The sequence below is a fragment of the Lissotriton helveticus genome, chromosome 6 (genome assembly GCF_964261635.1).
Source record: "Lissotriton helveticus chromosome 6, aLisHel1.1, whole genome shotgun sequence".
Lineage (NCBI taxonomy): Eukaryota > Metazoa > Chordata > Amphibia > Caudata > Salamandridae > Lissotriton > Lissotriton helveticus.
The window spans coordinates 1,891,912,337-1,891,933,154 of NC_136067.1; positions in this window are offsets into that span (position 1 = coordinate 1,891,912,337).

The window sequence follows — 20,818 nt, forward strand, 5'->3', positions numbered from 1 at the left end:
ATTCACGGTGTCATTAAATGTCCAACAGATTGAATGCTATTTTCAATCGTGCATGCATTCCCTTTATATCTATATCGGTCATTGTGTTTTCCTCATTTAAATAAGGTAATTAATTCCCTCTATTTAGAAATCTTAAAATAATACTATCATTTGTATATATTAACTAGGTGGTCTGCCCCTATTCTCCTGTCCTGAAGAAGACCCCGTTGCAAGGATATAAAAATACCTGCCTATTCGAGAGGGTCGAAACGTCGACAACTGTCTGTTTTTAAACATCAACTCCACGTCCCAACCGTTCATATATTGTACTGTGTGGAGTATGACATATCTTGATTTAGAATTTAAAGTTTCTGTTTTTGTCTTGTACATAGTATGTAACCATTGGAACCAGTTGGTTTGAAGTACTGATTATTCTGTCACCTGCAACCCTTCCTTATCACAGTATCCTCACAATATCACGCACGTCCTTTCCCCCCCCCCCCCCTTCGGGGGCATTGCTCCACCTTTCACTAAATATTTGACTATTGATGTTATTGAATACGCATCCCCATTGTGATTAAAACAATGTGGTTTGATTTAATGTCTACGTGATTATTGTCTCTATTAATTTGCATTCTGTGTTCTCACTCCCATTGGGACCCCTTCCTCATAATACTTAGTTAACCCAGGTCCCAGTGACTCCTTTTGGGTAAAACCCCCCCAACTGTACACCAGTATCCAGTATCAACAGGAGATTCAACAGACCGAAACGCATTTCAGTACCACTCTGACTGGTTATAAGAAAAAACTTGATGAAATGAACAAAGACATTGCTGAATATAAGGAAAGCCTTACACAATCGAAAGTGACTAAGTTCCAAAAGGACCTCAGAAATTCTCATTCACCAAAGTCTATCCCTATTCTGACCCCACTTACACACCAGCTGCAAGAAACAGTGTGAATTCAGATAACTCGGAGGATAACTCCTCTGTTAGCAGTGGGTCGAGTAGTGGGAGCTACAAACAACGAAAAAGAGGAGGCGGAAGAGGATCACAGAGACAACATTCCCAACAACCGAGATGGCCCCCATTTTCCATGCAAGGGGGTGGGCCACCTCCAATGCCTTTCAACCACCTCACTTCCCAATGATGGGCTGGAATCCCGCATATATGCACCCTCCCCAATACCATCACAATTCTTACCAGCCTCCTTTTTTAGAGAGAGGCCGGAGAGGAAGGGGCAAGAGAAGAGGTCAACAACAAGTCTCATGGGAAACAGAGGACACAGTGGGGAACAACACGTGCAGCAAAACACAGCTAGCGAGCACAAGCGCGCAGGGAGTTTAATCACTAATCTCTCTAAAATAACTCTATCCCCTGTTGAAACCCAAGTGTTAGAGAAGGGCCTTGGTTTTGTCCCAACAGCCAGACCAGATAAGTTCAAACTACACTGTGAACTAGCTGACTTTCTTAGAAAGCTGAAATTAAAAGCATTCTTTGAGAGCAAGGATGATACAGGGTCACAGTTAAACCATGATGACACTGGCTTGAGATTAAAGTAAACTTTACCCCTCCTCCCTACTCAGTACCAGCCGAGATCACAACCTTTGAACAGGCTGTTTTTCACGACATCAAAGCCTACCAAGAAAGAACCTGAGTGCCCTAGAATTCCAAGCACTGAATGGGCTCCAGGCAAATCAAGAGATCACTATAAAGCCAGCCGATAAGGGTGGGGGTATAGTTAGCCAAAATACCGAAGACTATGACAAAGTCTTTAGAAACCTGTTGGACGGCTCAAAAAACTACACCAGATTAAGGAAGGACCCCTCCCTGGAGCTCAAGACACGAATTGTAAATCTGGTAAGAGAAGCTGAATCTAACGGCCACATAACCAAACATGAGGTGGATTTTTTGACCATCGGGGAAGGTGTGATTCCATACTTTTACACACTCCCTGAAACTCACAAAAACAAAAACCACCTCCAGGATGACCAATCGTGTCAGGCATTGGTACATTATTGGAACCCTTGTCATGCTTTTGCGACCATTTTCTGAAACCTATTATCCAGCAAACATCCACATACCTCAAAGATACAAAGAGCCTGCTACAACTTCTTCAGGAGATTACTGTTGAAGAAGATTCCATCACACTAGTGACCCTTGATATCGAGAGCTTATATACGAGCATTCCCCAGGATGACACGATCAGGGTCCTGAAGGAAGCTCTAAACTTCATCAGCTGGGAGTATCAGACTCCGAAGGAATTCATCCTCGAATGCGCTACCATGGCTCGCAAGGAAAACTTCTTTGAGCACAAAGGCAATCTTTTTCTCCAATGCACGAGCACTTTAATGGGCAGCACATTTGCCCCTAGTGTGGCCGGGCTTTACGTCCATAATTTTGAACTGAAGTTCATTTTACCAAAGGACAATCGGTATGCCTCTTCCATCAGATTCTTCTAATCTGGACACGCACCGGAGAACTCTTGGGGGAATTCCTCGAGTGGATCAACGCGCTTAATGTGAACCTCAAATTCACACATGCTAGCAGCAAGCAGGAAGTGGTCTTCCTAGATGTAGTCATCTCCGTAACCAATGGCAGACATACCACCAGAACGCACTACAAACCCACTGCCAAAAACAATCTATTGGAATTCTCGAGTTTCCATCCCCATCCCTTACGGGAAAATCTACCTTATGGCCAATACCTACGAGTTAGAAGAAATTGTAGTGAAGTGACTGTTTTTCGTGAACAAGCGGCAGATCTCACTACAAGATTAAAAGCTCGGGGATATCCAAACCAAGTTCTGAACAAGAGCTACAAGAGAGCCCGGAATCAACCACGAGGGGCCCTGTTGGAAGAAAATCCAAAGGTATCCACAGAGACTCTACTGACTTGTGTCACGACTTACACCAGCATGTCCAATGTCTTGAAGTCCATCAATAAACACTGGAAAATGTTAACAAGCAGTAACATATCGTGGACAAAACCATTGTTCTCTTTCGAGAAGGGAAGGAGCATTAAAGACTCATTGGTCCATACACGCCCGAGAGAACAACTCACAACAGGCTCCAGATCAGTCACGGACACATGGGGACTTCCAAAAATGGTGGGCCATTTTCCCTGCTCAAACGACCCCACCCCACGGGAACCAGCTGAACAATCAATTCAGCTATTGTTTCCCACACCTTGTTTTTACTGTGTCTGATTGGCCATTTAATAAATTCTTTTTTTGGACACAATCCAGACATTTTTAAAACACTTAATCACACCATCACCTATCATCACAAAACCAGCTCCGCAGTAACTCTGGCGTTGCAGCACACCGGGGAGGCACTCGGCCTCTCCCGGTGGGGCCCGATGATGAAGCATGTCACCAACTAGGTTGGTGAGTGAGGGCTTTCTTAAAAATAATCTAGTGATTCTTTTCATGCTCACTCCCTTTTTTGGAAACTACACTCTTTCGTTGTTTATACAATTACTAACATTGCCATCTAACCTCCAGCCCAAAGAACCCTTATGAAACCTTATGTAAAATAACACAGCTATATACTTCCATTCTGGCCCTAAACTTTCTAAAGAAATAACTGTTGCATTTTCTCTTCATTTCACTTCCCTTATACCACACAGCCTCTATAATATACAGTTCACCAGTCCACTGCACCTTATTTGTAGGCAGCCCAACCTTCATCTAAAGGATGTTCTCTACTGCCCCTTGCACTAGCACTCATATCCAGCTCACTCCTAGTATTCTGGCTGAAAAGAAAATACAACAAATGCCAATAGCCAATGAAGGTTCGATTCTCTCACACCATCAGAACCATATCTAAGAACCTCTGAGACATAGAAGCCACCAGCAGCAATTAGATCTAAAGTAACATCGCATTCATTGCTGAAAATTTACCTTACATGGTCCTTTCTGCACGGTCATCACAAAACTTTTTGCCTTCCTCTTCCCCTTTTTCTAAACTTGTTTAAGTTGGTTTTAGGACTGTGGGACCTTTACCACTGATAACCAGTGCTGATGTGCATGAAGCTTCTCCCTAAACAAAGTTTGATTGACTTATCCACAATTAGCAATAAAAAAATATAAGACCGTAGTAAAGTGCTCTACCTGTAAACAGGGGCCGTACATTAAATCCTACTAGTGGGCTTGCAACACTGATTGTGTCACTACCTTAAGTAGCCCTTCAAAACATATCTCAGGCCTGCCACTGCAGAGCTTGTGTGTGCAATTAAGCTGCCATGTCGACCTGGCAAGTTAACCCTCTTGCCAGGTCCAAGCTTTTCTTGTTAATACATGTAAGTCATCCCTAAGGTATGCCATATAAGGGCAACCCAATATTCCCTTGTGGGCTTGGGTATTGAAAGTCACATAGATAATGGGGCCAACAAGGGAGGATTCAATCTTTAGCAAATATTTAGACTACTATATAAATTATTCAAGATGTCTATGCATGACATCGTAAATGAATTAAAGATTATATATCTTACTCTTTAAGAAAAGAAGTATTAACACATAGGTGTATGTCTTTATATCCAATTTATATTCAAATTAAGATTCATAAAAGCAGGTGTTCCCAAGAAAATCTTTACGTACACTGTTGATTGCTGACATAGACAGACTGTGAGTATCTCTGCTTTGATCGTGATTGACAATTTTCTAAACATTGCATTTACCCTATAAATTTAAAGGGAGATTACTTAGTACATGCAAATATTTTAATCTCGCCTGGTTCTTCAGTAAGGAACAGTTGATTAATCAGTCACCAGTTGACTCACCTACTAGGGGGTCTTGGATCTTTGCACAACTACTTTGTCCTGAAGATGGTCTCACAGATATATGACAACAGAGACCGAAACGTTGACGCCTAACCCAACTTTCCCTTAAGTCATTGTTAAATTGATATTTTATATCTAGATCTCAAGTGAGATACAGACGTTTGCATTTTGAGTTGGAAAGTCAGTTTTCACATGCATTGACGATCTATATGTCAAAATACAAATGTTGTTGTGTCCCCTGTCAATGAATTTGAAGATTTTCTTGTGAACCCCTACTTTTATTAATCTTAATTTGGATTTTAGAAAGTTGTCATGTTCTTACTTTAGCCACTTTCTGCCGATCACTGAATACACGTCTGGGGTGGGTTACAGATGGGCTTCCCGCATTCTCTCCAGACAGCCACACAGATAGGACGCTTAGGTGTGACTGATGGGCCATCCTTGGCAGGATGGGAGGGAGGAGCTGACACTTACACCTGAACAGGCTGTGTCCTGTCCCCATGCAAAGGAATGCAGGCCCCCACCTGTAGATAGTCTTGAGCCAGGGCAGGAAGGACAAGGACTCTGTGCACCTCAAAGGCATCTCTTTGAAGTTTCCCCCTACATCAGAGGCACAACTGGGTATAAGTACTTAACCTCTGACATCACCAACTCAGTACAATTCTTGATCTGTGAATACTCTGCCAGGAAGGACTGCTGTGCTGCTGAAGAACTGCCACTCTGCTGGACTGCTGCTCTGAAAGAACTGCTTTCTTGCTGTGCTGACTTGCCTGCTGTGCTCCTTGCCTGGGTGAGGACTGGACCTGCATCACTTGAATCCAGAGTGACTCCAAGGGCTTGCTGGCTTGTCTCCATTTCGAAGTCTCAGGGACATGAAAGAGTTCCAACCACTTGTGACCATGACTTCCAACCATTTGTGAGTCTTGCCCTGCCAAATGGTGCCAATCCAGTCATGGACCCTTGGAAGTGGGTATAAATTGCATCTCCTGCAGAAATCCACACATCAACGCTGTTATGCCGCTAGGAAACAGTGCATCTCCATCGACGCCGATGCATCCCTGCTGCTGCGAGGAAAGAGTGCTTTGCATTGCTGACTGTGCGGCGCATCGCCTTCGTCTTCGACGCATCTCTGACTTTGCGTGGCTCGGAGCTGATGTATCGCCTCCATCCTAAGGATAGACTGCAGCACAGTGCCTCATGTACTCCCTGCATCTCCCTTGGCATCAATGCAAACAAGGTACTTTGCAGTGGACCAAGGCTGCTTCCTGTATCCCAATTGTGCTCTATGTCATTCGGCCTGAAGGTTTGGATGTGACTCGGTCTTGCGCGACCAGATAGCATTGGTTGGCACTTTTTGCTTTTAAGCACTATTATTCAGTTTACTCTTTACACATTAATAACTCATATTCTACTAATTGGAATATTGTCGTTTTGGTCTTATTTTGTTCATTAAATTACATTCTATTTTTATGATCAGGTGTGGTATCTTTTTGTGCTGTGTTTTCACAGTTTTACTGTTTGAAGTGTTGCACAAATACTTTCCACAATGCTACTTAAGTTAAGCCTGACTGCTCTGTGACAAGCTACCAGGGAGTGAGCACATGTTAATTTAGGGTGTTTGTGTTGCTTACCCGAACTAGGATTGTGGTTCCTGCTTGGATAGGGTGCATATCTCTACCAACCAGAAATCCAATATCTAACACTTACATTCATGTTTTACAAACACCCTCATAATGTGGAAGCTTTGAATGGTAGTAGGTGGCGCTGTGGGTGTGTCCACACCTTGACTGACACTAGGTTAGTTGCCTGCATTACATTGCATACTGGTGGTGGGTAGTGACTTTTGGTTTAATTCAGATAGAGACAGTGTAAGCAGGAAGCAGTACAGACAACCAGTGCCTGGCAACAGGTTGTTGTGGCTTGCCCCACTCAGCTCTAGTTCACACCTGGACTACAACTTAATTTTGTTCTCCCACCATTTCTCCATGGGTTCTCCCTCGGCCCTGGAATTGGGCATTGCACCTTCTCTGTTGTAAGGTTGAACAGGAACTGAGCATAAATCACCATTTTAGTTACATGTTTAAACTTGACATCTTTTCTAAACAGTGACTGTTTACATGCTTTGAACATATATGATAGCACACTTAGAAATGGATCTGCAGGCAGCACATTCCTTAGTAAGCACATTATCAAGTGTCCTAGTACACTCCATCCAAGACTACGAACATTGAGCACGTTATTATTGTTTTTAGTTGTCCGGCTGGAGACAGATCTGAGTCGTAAAGACAAACAAACACATCAGCGCTGCACTTCTGACACAGTGCGATTGCAACAGTGGTTTTATTATATAAACCACCTGTGAACTTTATGCGCCAGAGAAGCACCTCTATGGATTATCCTGGATGCTGTGACACCATACACAGTTATGGAGAGTTTGGCTATCTCAAGAGATCTTACAGAGGGTACTTTCACTATGCTCTTGATAGTGTAGGTAGGAGTATACATAAATGCATTATCTTATAATAACACAATATTGTCATAATAGTTGAACTGTTTATCATTTTCACAATTCTTGTAATGCTGGTAACAATGCTTTGCTTCCTCCTACTAATAATTGCAGCTTGTGTTTTTTACACAACTATATCATTGCTTCAATAAATGTTTGTAAAGCCAATTTGTAAATGTCTTGTGTCTTTCTCTGGAAATGGGTAGGTCTGTTTCTATCATTTGCTTGGGAATTATAGTTGTCATTTTCTGAGGTTGCAGATACCATCTGGCACCCTGTTATGGTTAGGGATTCGGATGGGGCACTGTGAGCTGTCTAAGAATTGGGTCAACATACTCTGATGAAATGGGTGGACTCAGGCCCTATATTTTGACGTTTATGTTGTCTTTATACACAGTACTACTTAATTCTTATGAACCGTATGACAGCTCCTCTTGCCTCGCAGTTGTTTGGCTGGATTACTGGTCTTCTCAACCATTCTTTACCACATTCGCAACTACGAAGGCTGGTAAGAGAAACTATGGGCTAGATGAAAGTTAGGAATAGTGATTTCCTAATTCTGATTTTTTGCAAATCTCAACTAGGAAATCACCATTCCAAATGTATGAAACTCTTTTGAGTTTAATTAGTGATTCTTAGAGGGTCGCAAATAGACCTAACTCATGAATATTAATGAGGTAGGTGGCAATGTGTGGCCCACTATGATTCGCTGCCATCACAGGATTGGTAGCCTGCTGGTGTCAGCAGACCACCATCTCTGTGGTTGCTTTTAAATAAATTGCTTTTAAATAAAGTAGGCAGTGGTCTTTGGGACCACTTTCTGTTCCTAAAAATATTTTGAGAACCATTCTCATAGGGGAAGGGGTCCCTTCGGGACTCCTTCCCATTTGCAAATGGGTTACCACCATTTCTTAAATGGCGATAAGTTGCGAATGTTTTGTAACTCCATTATGGTTGCAAAACATTCATACATACTATTTTGAATCGCTATTAGGAAGGAACGCCTTAAGGAAGAGACGCCCTCAACACGGCTCCTCCAAACACTGAATCGCAAAACCCAAATTGCAATTTAGTAACAAGCTACTAAATCACTATTTGGGCTTTGTACATTGCAAGAAGCAGCAGCCCAATTCTGCAAATCAGGCCGTTTGCGACCACAAAAATGCTTCATAGATCTATCCCTAAATCTGTAATTAGCTGTTTTCTTGGCATGATTTATAATTCGATGATAAAGTTAAGCTGTTGTTTATCTTTAGAATGAGCACAAGATTCAAGAAGGACTATGTATTGGCTTGAGACCCAAAGCACCTGAGAGAAGTCGCTGTGCCCAGTGTTTGTCACTGTCCTCCAGCCCCCATATTCCCCTTGTCTCTTCAATTCAGAGCCATGGTATTGTGGACTTGAGATTGGAGTTTAGGCAAGGTTTGGATTTTTCTAAGTGTTCTTCTACATTCACTGTCATATGCTGACACCCAGAGGCGACTCGACACCTCTTATGCGAAACTCTGCCACAGAATGGCGATTCTCAAATTAACATTAGCAGAGAATCAAGATTTCACTAAAGACACTGAGGCTAACATTATGCATAACCTTTTATTGCCACCTCAGTCAGCAGCACCTATAAAGAACTTTACCAAGCAAGAACAATCCAGAATTAGAACAAAATGTCACTATAATAGAGCACTCTTCCTCTTTTAAATTCAAAAGTGTGAAGAAGCCAAAATTGTTCCTCCAATCTGTAACTTCCATGATCCTATATCCTCACAACTGCGAATCTGGAATAAAAAAAAGAACATCTTGCTCTTAAAAGAAAGCACCACTAAATTACACATCCTTTTTTGCTTGTCTACTATAAAATGCTTTATTTTTTAATTTTGTTTTTGTAATACTAATGGGAGAGGCAGGAGGGATAATGTTAGCCGCCGTGTCTTTAATGAAATACTGATTCTCTACTTATGTTAATCTGATAATCGTCATTTCGTTACATGACCGGAGGTTACCATTATGCGTGTTGAAAGCCCTTCAACACCACCTCTGACATGTGTTCAATTGGTCTAAAATAATGCCTAGCAAAATTACCCACATTTGACCAATCAGCTGCTTTCAAAATATATTGCATTTTCCCCCCAGACCAACAAGCTTTTCTTGCCATAGCACCTCTTAAAGAATGGGCTTTATACCGTTCCACATTCACCCCTGCTTGTTCCATTGCAATTTTGACCCAACTTGAAATTGTTGCATTACTTACCGCTCTAAATGGTCTTACATATGAGATTAACCGCTTCGCTACGGCCGGAATTCCCCCGCGGTGCGGAAGAATTCCACGCATGCGTGGTCCGGACAGCCCCCGCCGTCCTTCACACATGCCCACCGTGACGTCAGACGGACGGGGGCCATCCGACGCATGGAAGCGGTTAATAATTTATGTTCACTATCCCTTCTATTCTCCAATACTTTAGACTCATATTCCCTCAAACAGTCAACCACACATAACGTCATACTTTCATCATATTTGGATAAAATATTGACTTAGACATAGTTTTTGTCCTTTTCCAAATTTAAAAAAAACACTCCATCTGGATTAAACATTCTGTTGTTAACCTCTAGACATTTAACATACGACACTCTTCTACAAGACACCAAACACAAAAGCGTTGTCGGCTTATGTTCAATGCCATGATAGAAATAACTTCAAGATCATATTCACATCCCACAAGATATACCTTACTTTCGACGGCCTTTTCAGTCTCATGCTCTTCAAAATCCTACAAACCAAAACATTACTACACACTGATTTACACCTGACTAATACATGACCTGCAGAATCTGTGGATCTATAACAATTTAGTGTCCTATAACTCAGTCCCTTTTCAAATTGTTCAACTAAAAATTGTACATCCCCTACTAGGGGTGGGCGGACATCTCCGTTCCGCCCACGGAATGTGCGGAGATTTGCCCTTCTGCCCTTGCGCAATGAAGGCGAAGATTTGAGGCAAATCTCCGCACATTCGGGGGCGGAACTGAAGTTGGCTGCCCGCCCGCCTCCCGCCCGCCTTATTAAATTATATTCAAAAGCCTAAAATTAAACTTAAATGAAACTTACCTTATTGCGGCTGCATCCTTGCCCATCGCAGCTTCATCTGGAAACTGCGCATGCGCGGGAGTCTGCGCATGCGCAGTCCTGGCGAGGAATGCGCATGCGCAGACTCCCGCGCATGCACAGTTTCCAGATGAAGCCATGATGGGCAAGGATGCTGTTGTATAGCATTTTAGGGTCCTACTGTAATTTACCTGATACATGCCCTTATATAGGTATAAATCACCATATCCTCATATAGGCATAGAAATCATAACCATATTTAGGCATAGCTCATGCAGTCCAAATACGGCAGAGCTACTTCCACTAGTTCCGAAAATCCACAACGATTTCTTGGAAAACTCGGCTTCAGCAGCTAGGGACTTCCCCTTGCTTGAATACTGACTTGTCCAAGAACTCATGGAGTTATCAAAGAACGGAGACTCTTTGATGACGTTATTATGTCCACCTTTACGTCAAACTCAGCACCTTCAAGGTATAAATATGCCCACACTTGCCATAGCAAACACACGGTGGTTTGGAGCAGTTCAACTATCTACTTGCCCGACACATCCTGCTACAGCAAGTGCCGAAGGAAGCCGACCCTCCAGCAGACGCACTGAGAGAGACGCTGTATTTTCTCTTGCTGAGAAATCCAGCTCCAGTGTTTCCAAGCTACCCTTGTGGGTTGTTGGGAAATCGAGTCCTGAGCCTGACCTTCTTCATTCTAAACCAAGGTACGGAGCTGATTAGACCCTTAGAGAAATCTTGAATAGATTCTTGGCAAAGAATACTACATTTATGCTACACCTCACTTACTCCTTCCCTCGTTTTAGGCTTAAGTTAGGTACATCGGGGTAGGTGTATTTTAGAAGCACCAGTTGAGTACTTTTTAGCCTTTGTTATTTATGTATGTATTTATCTATGGTCTGAGGGCCATACAATGCTCTTACAGTATTATTTTATCCTACTCTTTTTACTGTACGCATTATACTTTGCAACCAGTATTACGATTGTAGCAGTTCATTTCTTCTGCATGAGAAAGAAGACTGTTCAATAAGTACCTTTTATTGAAAACGCCCGTCTATCTACTTCTCTGCAAACTCTGGTGAAACGAAGCATGCACGAATGACTGAGTAAAATATCTATCTATTGTTTCCACAACTCTGAAGATCAGTTTTATCTTGGGGAAACAAAGTTGTCATGTTTATGCGGTTGTCAGAAACTAAATCCCTTCTTGTGAATTCGAGAAAGTTTCTAGTGACCTCTGAGCTAGCTGGCACTCACAATTAAGTCTAATATATTCGATAGCGACCTAGTAGACATAAGTCCTACGTCACATCTATAGGATATATTATTTCAATGCGCAGAGCCTATTGGGAATATAGGAACTACACTACATGGCGCCCAATGTTTGGTAAGGCACTAATTTAACGCTAGATACTAGAGTAACTCAGTCGTGCTTTTCACAGAGACACCTTTTTCCCGTAAAATACTCCACTAGACGTCTGGAGTGGGTTAAAGGATAAAATATCCGCCATAACTGAGTAGGACGAAAATCCTATTTATTAGTTTTTGGTTTGTTCAACGTTGAAGGATACAGTGTTCCAAAATATTCTGCACCTTATCTTTATTTCCTTGAAACTTGTACTGCAAGACTTTCAACAAAATGTCTAATAGTGACGAAGAAAACAGTAGAAATGGAGTAAATGCAAACCAACCAGGTCTTAATGTTACAGGTTTCTGACATGATGATGCGGATGCTGTAAACATCCCAGGAAATTTGCGGAAAACAATAGCTATAAAGCTCATAGAAAATGGCCTATCAGCAAGAGGTGGTAGGGTAATTTTTGTCATAGAGGCACATGAATATCGGCAGACAGAGGTATTCTATTCGTGGATTATCTTTCCACAAGCAAATCCAACAACACATGTGTTCCACTTCTATAAAATAGAGCAACATCCAGCGGAATACGTTCCTTTCGAGGACATTGAAATTCTATTAACTTACCAAGAGCATCAGCTCTATTTTAAAGGCGCCCTACAACATCAAAATCACATTACCAGGCTTGGTCCACTAGTCAGACCAGGAGCAACATGGCCGGTACTAGCTAGCTATACACCACATCCTGCCATTGAACAAATGACAGGTCCAGAACTATTAGCTCAGCTAAAACAATTAACTAAAATCCATAGACAATTGGTACAAAATGTCATGCGGACTCTAACAGTCCAACCTGCTATAAGAATTCCACAGCACACCCCTCATCAGGGGAACACAAACAAAATTACACCACAGACTATACAATCAGTCATCGGTAAAATACCCACAAAAAGGAAACAAATTCCATTCTGGTTAGCTCAAAAAATTACTCAGATCGAGGCAGTATTTCCTGATAGTACACCTCATGAGAAACACAGGATTCTTACAATCTGTTTACCAATGGGGATTGCACCACACCTGGAGGACTGTGACACTTGGGGTACAGTCTTTGCTGCGATCTACACAAAAACACATGGTGTTCCGTCCATGGCGGTAATACCAGACGTCCTGAAACAAATTCAAAATCAATACGGGGCAGAGCCTGCTTTAAATCTCTTTATGAAATTACTGAAAGATTTCAAACAGGTTTCAGCTATAATGTTAGCTAATATTAAAGGTGAAGCAGCATCTGTGGCATTCCGCCAAAAACTGAAAGAACTTGATGTAACTGAACAACCATATGAACTGGCCAGAATAATAGAAAAATCTTATGAAGAGCTAGGAAGAGATAGTTTGGAAGGGAAACCTGTAAAACTCGAACTGACAGAAAATCCTGAAAAAGTTTATATCAAAAACACACTCACTACTCCTAAAAAGAAGTGCGAAAATACTAGACATACACTTCCTGAAGAGAAGAGTTCTCAATCCAGAGGAAGGTCTCCTCAAAAGGAGCCCTCTGAAAAAAGGTATAACCTAAGAAACAGAGAAAATCTGAGAAAACCTGATAGATATCAAGATACTGTGACACGTTCCTCTCATACCTTTCAGACTTCCTCGCAGAAATCCGAAAGAAGAGGACAATTAGAACACAAGGAAGAACGCGTGAAGTCCAAAGACGATCAACGCGTTGCGGAAAATAAGAAAACTCAATTCACCAAAAAGAAGGTAGCAAGTCTAAAAATCAGACATGCCGAGGATCTTGAGGACACAACTCAAGAACGGGGAGTGGGCCCAGACAATGCTGGACAGCGCAGCAGAAGTTACCATAGCTCGCAAGATCCTGAAGGATCATCTGGAGACAGTGAACCTGAATGAATGCATTCAGGTTGCAACTGCAGATACCAGGGTTATTGTACCAAATACGTTATATGAAGTAACACTCCGGATAGAGGGGGACATAACTAAAAAAATAAAAGCACTCTTTTGGTGAAAAACTATCTAAGGGTTATGACATTCTTCTGGCTGAAAAGGACTGGCCACCTGAATTTGTCAGGGAGTGCCCACATGGCGAAGAGATCATTATGCCAGCCTTCTCCAATCATATTCCTATTCATAAAAAATACACCTATGCCAGAAAATGGGCTGTAGCCCAGGCTCCAACATTATATAAAAATCATGTGGGATGGGATGAGGATTCTCCTCACCATAAGATCCAGTTAAAAAATCAACCAACTGCTCAGAAGCAGTATCCGGTTAAGCAAGAATCAAAAAAACAGGTCAGGGAGATCCTAGATCAACTTGAATACCAAGGGGTGATTGAAACATGCACCTCGTCCATGAACAGTCCTTTGTTTCCTGTCTCCAAACCAGACAATACATATCATCTAGTTTTGGACTACAGACATTTAAATTCCTGTTGCAAAACCTTTGCAGTACAAAATGCACACAGTGCAGCACTGATGAAGAACATTGTGTGCAAAAAATACAAAACGACATTAGATATTTCAAACGGTTTCTTCTGTCAAAACATTGCACCAGAAAGCAGGTACTTGACCACTTTCTCAATTATGGGGACTCAGCGTCACTTTTGTGTTCTCCCCCAGGGATTCAAGAACAGTCCTGGATGACATCTATCTTATAGATGATGATTTGGACAGGCACTTGAACAGGGTGAACACCATAATACTTGGCTTCGCCTCTGAAGGGTACAAATTAAATTTGAAAAAATCAAGGATTGCCCACCTCAACGTCCTATTCTTAGGATACGAACTTTCAAGTGAAGGCAAAAGTCTGGCAACAAACTTTCTAGAAAAATGTGCGCTGCTCCAACCTCCAAAAACGCTGAAAAACATACAGTCAGTTCTAGGATTCCTGAATTTCTGAAGAACGTACATTCTGAACTACGCAGAAAGGGTTAAACCTCTCTACGAATTAATCAAACCTGATTTCAAACCTACTAATTGGACTCAAAAACACACAGAAATTTTGCGTTCAGTGCAAACAGACATGTTAGCAACAACACATTTACAAACACGCGTAAACGAACCCAACCTTGTAATCTGAATCATCCCAGGGAGATGCAGATTTACATACCTTAACTTTAATGAAGGTGAAAAGGTACCAATAGCTTACAAAACACACTTGTACACACAAGCTGAAATGAAATTCACTTCAACAGAAACAATTCTGACAGCGGTTCAAACTGCGGTAGCAAAAGAGAGAGCCCTTGCACAGGGTAAACGCATAAAAGTTGTTACTCCTGTACCTGCCTTGGAGGCAGTGACAAAGGAAAGCATTCCAAATTCAAAAGCTCTACATCCAAGATGGATACAATGGGTTAATTCTCTTGCTGCGACAGACGTTGAATACGTTTTAGACCCTTACTTGAAGACACAAGAATTTCTCCAATACGAACAAGAATGTCCTCTGCCCACTGAGATTCTGTCTCTAGAACATTACGGCTGTATAATATATACAGACGGGTCAGCACAGCCCGCAATTGGGGGAAAACAAGCTTACAGTGCTGCGTGCGCGATTGTTAAGGGTCGCTGGCGCGATGGTAAATTCAGACCTATGGTCACAAAAACTCAATCCCTAGGGACTGTACAGCTCAGCGAGCTGAACTACAGGCTTTCAAGATGGCGCTTGAAAATACTGATCGTGAATTCCCCACACTCATAGTGTGCGATTCGTATTACTACAATGAATATCTGCAGAACTGGGTTCAAAATGGTTTTAAAGACGCAAAAGGTGGCACAATCAAGCATAAAATGCTTTGGGAACAAGTAGTTCTTTTACAGAAAGAACTACAAAAGACTACGTGATCCATACACTGCGTCATCAGCATGATGGCGTTCACGTTGAAGGGAATTCATTGGCTGATGAAGCCGCGAAGGCAGCTGTGCAAACGGCTTCCGTAGCTGCAATCACTCGTTCAAAAATTAGAAAAGACGGTGAAATCATGCTAGCTGTCAATGCCACAAGCAAAGGCAGCGGATCTGCTTTACCTCTAAACTATCCACTCGAATATACATACATAATTGATGCAAACTCCGAACCTTTTGCACGAATCCATGGAGTGGGGGATAGGGTAATCCCAAACAGGAATCGGAGAGGTGCTTTGATTCAAGAAGCACATATGGGAGAGGGTCTAATACATCAAGGGATCTATACATCTCTATTAGAATTGCAAGAGATGTACTGGTGTCCAGGAATGAGCGCCCACATTTACGAATTTGGTATTAATTGCGATTTCTGCTATAGAGATCACAGCTTGGAGCGCCACCAGTTTCCTGACTACAGTGTAGCCAGCCCAGTACAGACACCATTGTTAGATAGCATTAGACTATCCACGCTCAGACGTCCCTATGGACAAAAGCGGACCCACAAGTATTAAGACAAGATTCATTTGGATGTGGCCTCAGCGCTCGGCTGACGCCCGAACTGTTATAAAAGATTTGCGAGTCTTTATCGGCACATACGCAATCGGCACCCTACATTCTGACCAGAGTCCTGCGTTTAGCTCTCGAGATTACAAGGAGGCCATGGCCAGCTTGGGCGTTGCATTGCGGTACTCAAGTCCATTCCATCCTGAGTGAAATTCGGTTGTGGAAAGAAAAAAATGTGACATAAAGCAATCAATAACAGCCAGGGTATTAGGTTCGGGTGACGGGTGGGTCAAACATCTAATAAGTGTCCAACGTAGTCTTAATAACCTGCCAAGAAATTCTCTGGGCGGAATCACTCCATATGAAATCCTTTTTGGTACTAGAATGCTGGTCGAAGACCTCGATCGTCATACTTCAGTGGTAGAACAAAAACCCTTTGATATCAAAGATCGTTTTACTGTTTTACAGGACTTAAACAAAACAAGAAGAATTCTAAGCAACACCATACAAAAGCCAACGACCACCTAAGAAAAAACACCTGTCCCAGCAAGACCTGTCTGGATTCCAAAGATTGGGGATCTGGTCAGAGAAAAAATAGCGGATAAGAAGGAATTTGGGCCTTCTTACAGAAAACCAGTACCTGTACTAGCAGTTCACGGATCAAGAACAGTGTTACTGCCGCCACTTGCTGGAATAAAGGAGAACCAGTCCGTATCAATTGATCTGGTAAAATCACACCATGTGGCCGATAATAAGTAGTAGGCTCAAGGGTCTCCAAAGATGTAGTAGACAACCAAATCTTGCTACCATCCAAGAGGTTCAAACTGAAAGACTCATCACTTTTGAAGAATCTGCAGTAAGAAAAGACAGACTATGCAATAAAGCCATGGAACTAGTGCCTCTTGAAACCCAAATAACAGTTCGTCAAGAAACTCCTGTCTACAATGATGTAGCATCTGACTATACTAACATGTCAAGGGAACAAGCAGCTCCAGCGATTTCAAATAATCCAGATGCAATACCAACAATTGATAGAACTGCCTTTGGCTATTTCATTAACTTCGATACCTTTTCTGAGGATCCCAGTGAGCCTGAAACAACGCCAACAAACAAAACTTTCAAGGAACAAGTAACAGAACTTTTTCACCAGCTTACAAATACAGACCTGGTATCACCATGGGCTGAACTTTGGATTGTGTTAGGTGTACTTTTTCTCCTACTATGGCTCATTCTTGTTTTGAGTTTGGGAAAGCTGATAGATGGAAAATAAAGTAAAATGGACACAGCAAGTAAGAACATCAACTTGCTCCTGAAGCCACACAAATCATCTCATCGTGAACAAAGAGACCTGTCATCAGTGAACATCACAACCGTTCCTCTACCTGGTGGAATAGCATGGGATAGAACTGATTATGACATTTATGGCCCGGTAGAGCTGCTGAAGATTCCACACCAATTTAAGGTTTCCTTGAGTGATTTTGTTTCACCAAGTACATTTTCTGATGATTGGAACTTTGAAACTGTTAATAACATGATGGCAGACTTAGAAATGTCAGCAAAATTTGCAAAACATGAATACTTAGAAGGTTCATAAAATTATGAAGAAATGTATTGTTTTAATCATTTTGGTCACCATTATTTGCACAAATCTGCAAATCCTAGAAATGTGTTAACATATAATCAATGGGAACATTGTCCATCGCCACCAAAAGGTAGCTCTAAAACATTCTATGGAAAATGTCCATACTTCTCAGGTTTTAATGTCACAAATCCAGAAACCTTTTACTTTAAAAATGTTAATAAGACAGGCATGAACAATATGTTAACTAATACTAAGCAAATTTATTCTGCGGCCTTTTATGCTCGATTGTCCACATTAGGCTTTGACTTTTGGAAAGACACCATTGAGACAAAAACTGTCTGGGGCACAAAAGACTGGCAGGTACAAGGCTTAGAAGCATTGTTTAGAGCCTGTATCATACCAGAACAAATAATGTTCTTAAATGAAACTGTTCAACAGACATCTTGTCTTGACCTGGCTGAGATAAAAGATTTAAACAAACCGTCCATACCTAAGCCCACACCTGATAGAACTACAGATGAGGAGGTAGATATAAATTATATTTTATATCAAAACAGAACTAATCCTGAATGGAAACCATGGTTAATCTGGCCCACAGACACGAATAACTGTCAAGATAGATTCCTGAATAAGACACAAGGGTTTACAGTAACTAGGCCAGATCCAAGATCTGTCCAGAGACAACATCCAGGAATAATAACAACTTACAGTGTAGGAAAACTGTGCCTTGAGTGGCTTCAAAAATCCACACTCCCAGAAATAAAACAACACTTAACTTTACTTAAAGATGACATTGACTTACGAGAATTCTTACTTGGACATCGCAAACCACGTCATAAACGTTTCATATACGCCGGTATTTACGCTGCTTATAAAGAAGCATGGAAAGTCACGCAAATGGAAACTGCAGAACGAATACGAGAAATTGATCGTATTAATTTAGAGAAAGCACTCTCTGTAGTTGACAATGGATTAACAACTCTGTCGTCCAGAATTTATTCTTTGGACAGCATCGTATCCTCTGCCATAGACATAATGGAACAAGACCTGCTAATGCTACAACATGGCCAGTCTCAATTACGTTCTATAATGCTGCTAGGCAGGACGTTACAAAACCTTCGTTCTGGCTATGTGCCTTGGTGTCTAATCAACACCACGTCATTGTTTACTGTATTTAACCTTACAGATAAACAAATCTCTTTAGCACAGAGGGGAGCAGACTATACGGTGCTGAGCATAGAAAAAGTGGAGAGATTACCATTAACCGTTTCTGAGAAACCAGCCGTTGAATGGATAATACATGGCACCATCACGATACCAGTGACGATTTTCCAGTTTCAGTATTGCTTAAAACACATACCAGCAGGTCTGTATGAAAGGTTGGGTAAAGAGTACATAAAGTCGACCTGGGAATTACCATACACACACAAATGTTGGAGTGGGAAAAAGGAGGTATTTCTTAGTGGTAAAAATTGCAAAACCACATTATGCGGTACCACTTCTATGTCAAGGCATTAATTTACATGGAGTCTGTGAGGGTTCTTCAAACAACTTATCATGCCACCTGCAGGGTTCCCCGGCAGCAGTGATAGATCCAATTTTTAGGCAGCTTTCCAATAGAAGCTACATAACGCTGAATGATCACAGCTGTTGTGGAATGATGCCAGGGACAGGCTATCTCGTTAGTGTGTCAGCCAGGGTCACTTGTTGTATGCAAGTATTGTTTTCAAAAACTAAGACAGACGGGGAGTCGCCACTATGGCCTTCACTGAACATCTCTTCTATACGTATTGATACTTTAAGCAGAATGAAAGCCATTCTTTTACAAAAATCTGTGCCACTGACCTCGTTCAGAGAGAGACGTATGATCTGCAAGTTGCAAGGTCCTCTGCGTAAATACATGCATTATTATCAACAAACTGCCCCATACATTTAGCAGAAGTGTTAGGTCGTATCTTAAACATGTCCGATACCAGTGGCATTGTACATGTATTTAAGATGATTTTTTCGGGACTGTGAGCACTCTTTGAAGCAGTCCTAGGCATTTTTCCTAAAGCAATGATTTCATCGTAAGCACATAATATCATATTGAAAATGCTAACCGAATGAATCACAAAATTAAATTTATGAAATGTCTCTTAGTTACAGAAGAAAAGTCGAGACCATCCCATAGCAGAATAAATAAACAGTTTTTGGTTTGTGGACTAGGTCAATATTGTTTCTAGGAAGTATTCAAAGAATTCTTGTTCTCTAAGAATAGTTCTACTTTAAGCAGCTAAGGTGGGTGCTGATGAAAGACCAAATGGTAGGCATAGAAACTGATATAACTGATTTCTCCATCTGAACTGAAGGAAACTCTGACTGTATCCCTTAATAAGACAGATCCTCTCCATCTTGAAATGTCTGTAAACTATAGATCGATTTAAAATTCTCAGATTACTGGTCTCCATCACTATCCTTTTTCCCACAAAAAATAAGATGCTTACAAATCCTTTTAAGTGATCTCCTATTAAACAAATTAGTCCTTTTTCTAACATCGCATTTACATCTAAATCTGCTATTCTCACTTGTTCCTGAATTAGACTTAACTCCTTTGGTTCCTTTAACAGACTCGATACCTCCACCAATTCTTTTTCGTAACCTTGAATTGTACTCAAGATCCATGGATCGTTTGTTATACATTTCCACTCCTTTACAAATTTTCGCAACTGTCCCCCTATTCTTTTTTGGGAAGAACCAAAAGAAATCTCCATACTCACCGCGGGACCCAGATGTTGTCTGTCCTCTTACCCAGATACTTCTAGTTCTTCCAAACCATCCTTTTTGAGGGAAGAATCCTGAGGAACCTTGGAAGCCTATTTCAGTCCCTCTGTTCATGTAATTATATTGGGACCTTTGATATTCTCGTGCAGCATATGGTTTTTGCCTGCTGGCCCTTCCAAAATCACCTCCAAAAACCTTTCTCATAATATTCTGTGCCTTGTCTAGAGCTGTAAAAGTGGCTACATGCTTTCTTAAACTTTTTACTATGCCCTCACCAAAGAGTAACCCTTTCACATTGGTGCTTGCCTCCTTATTAGCCA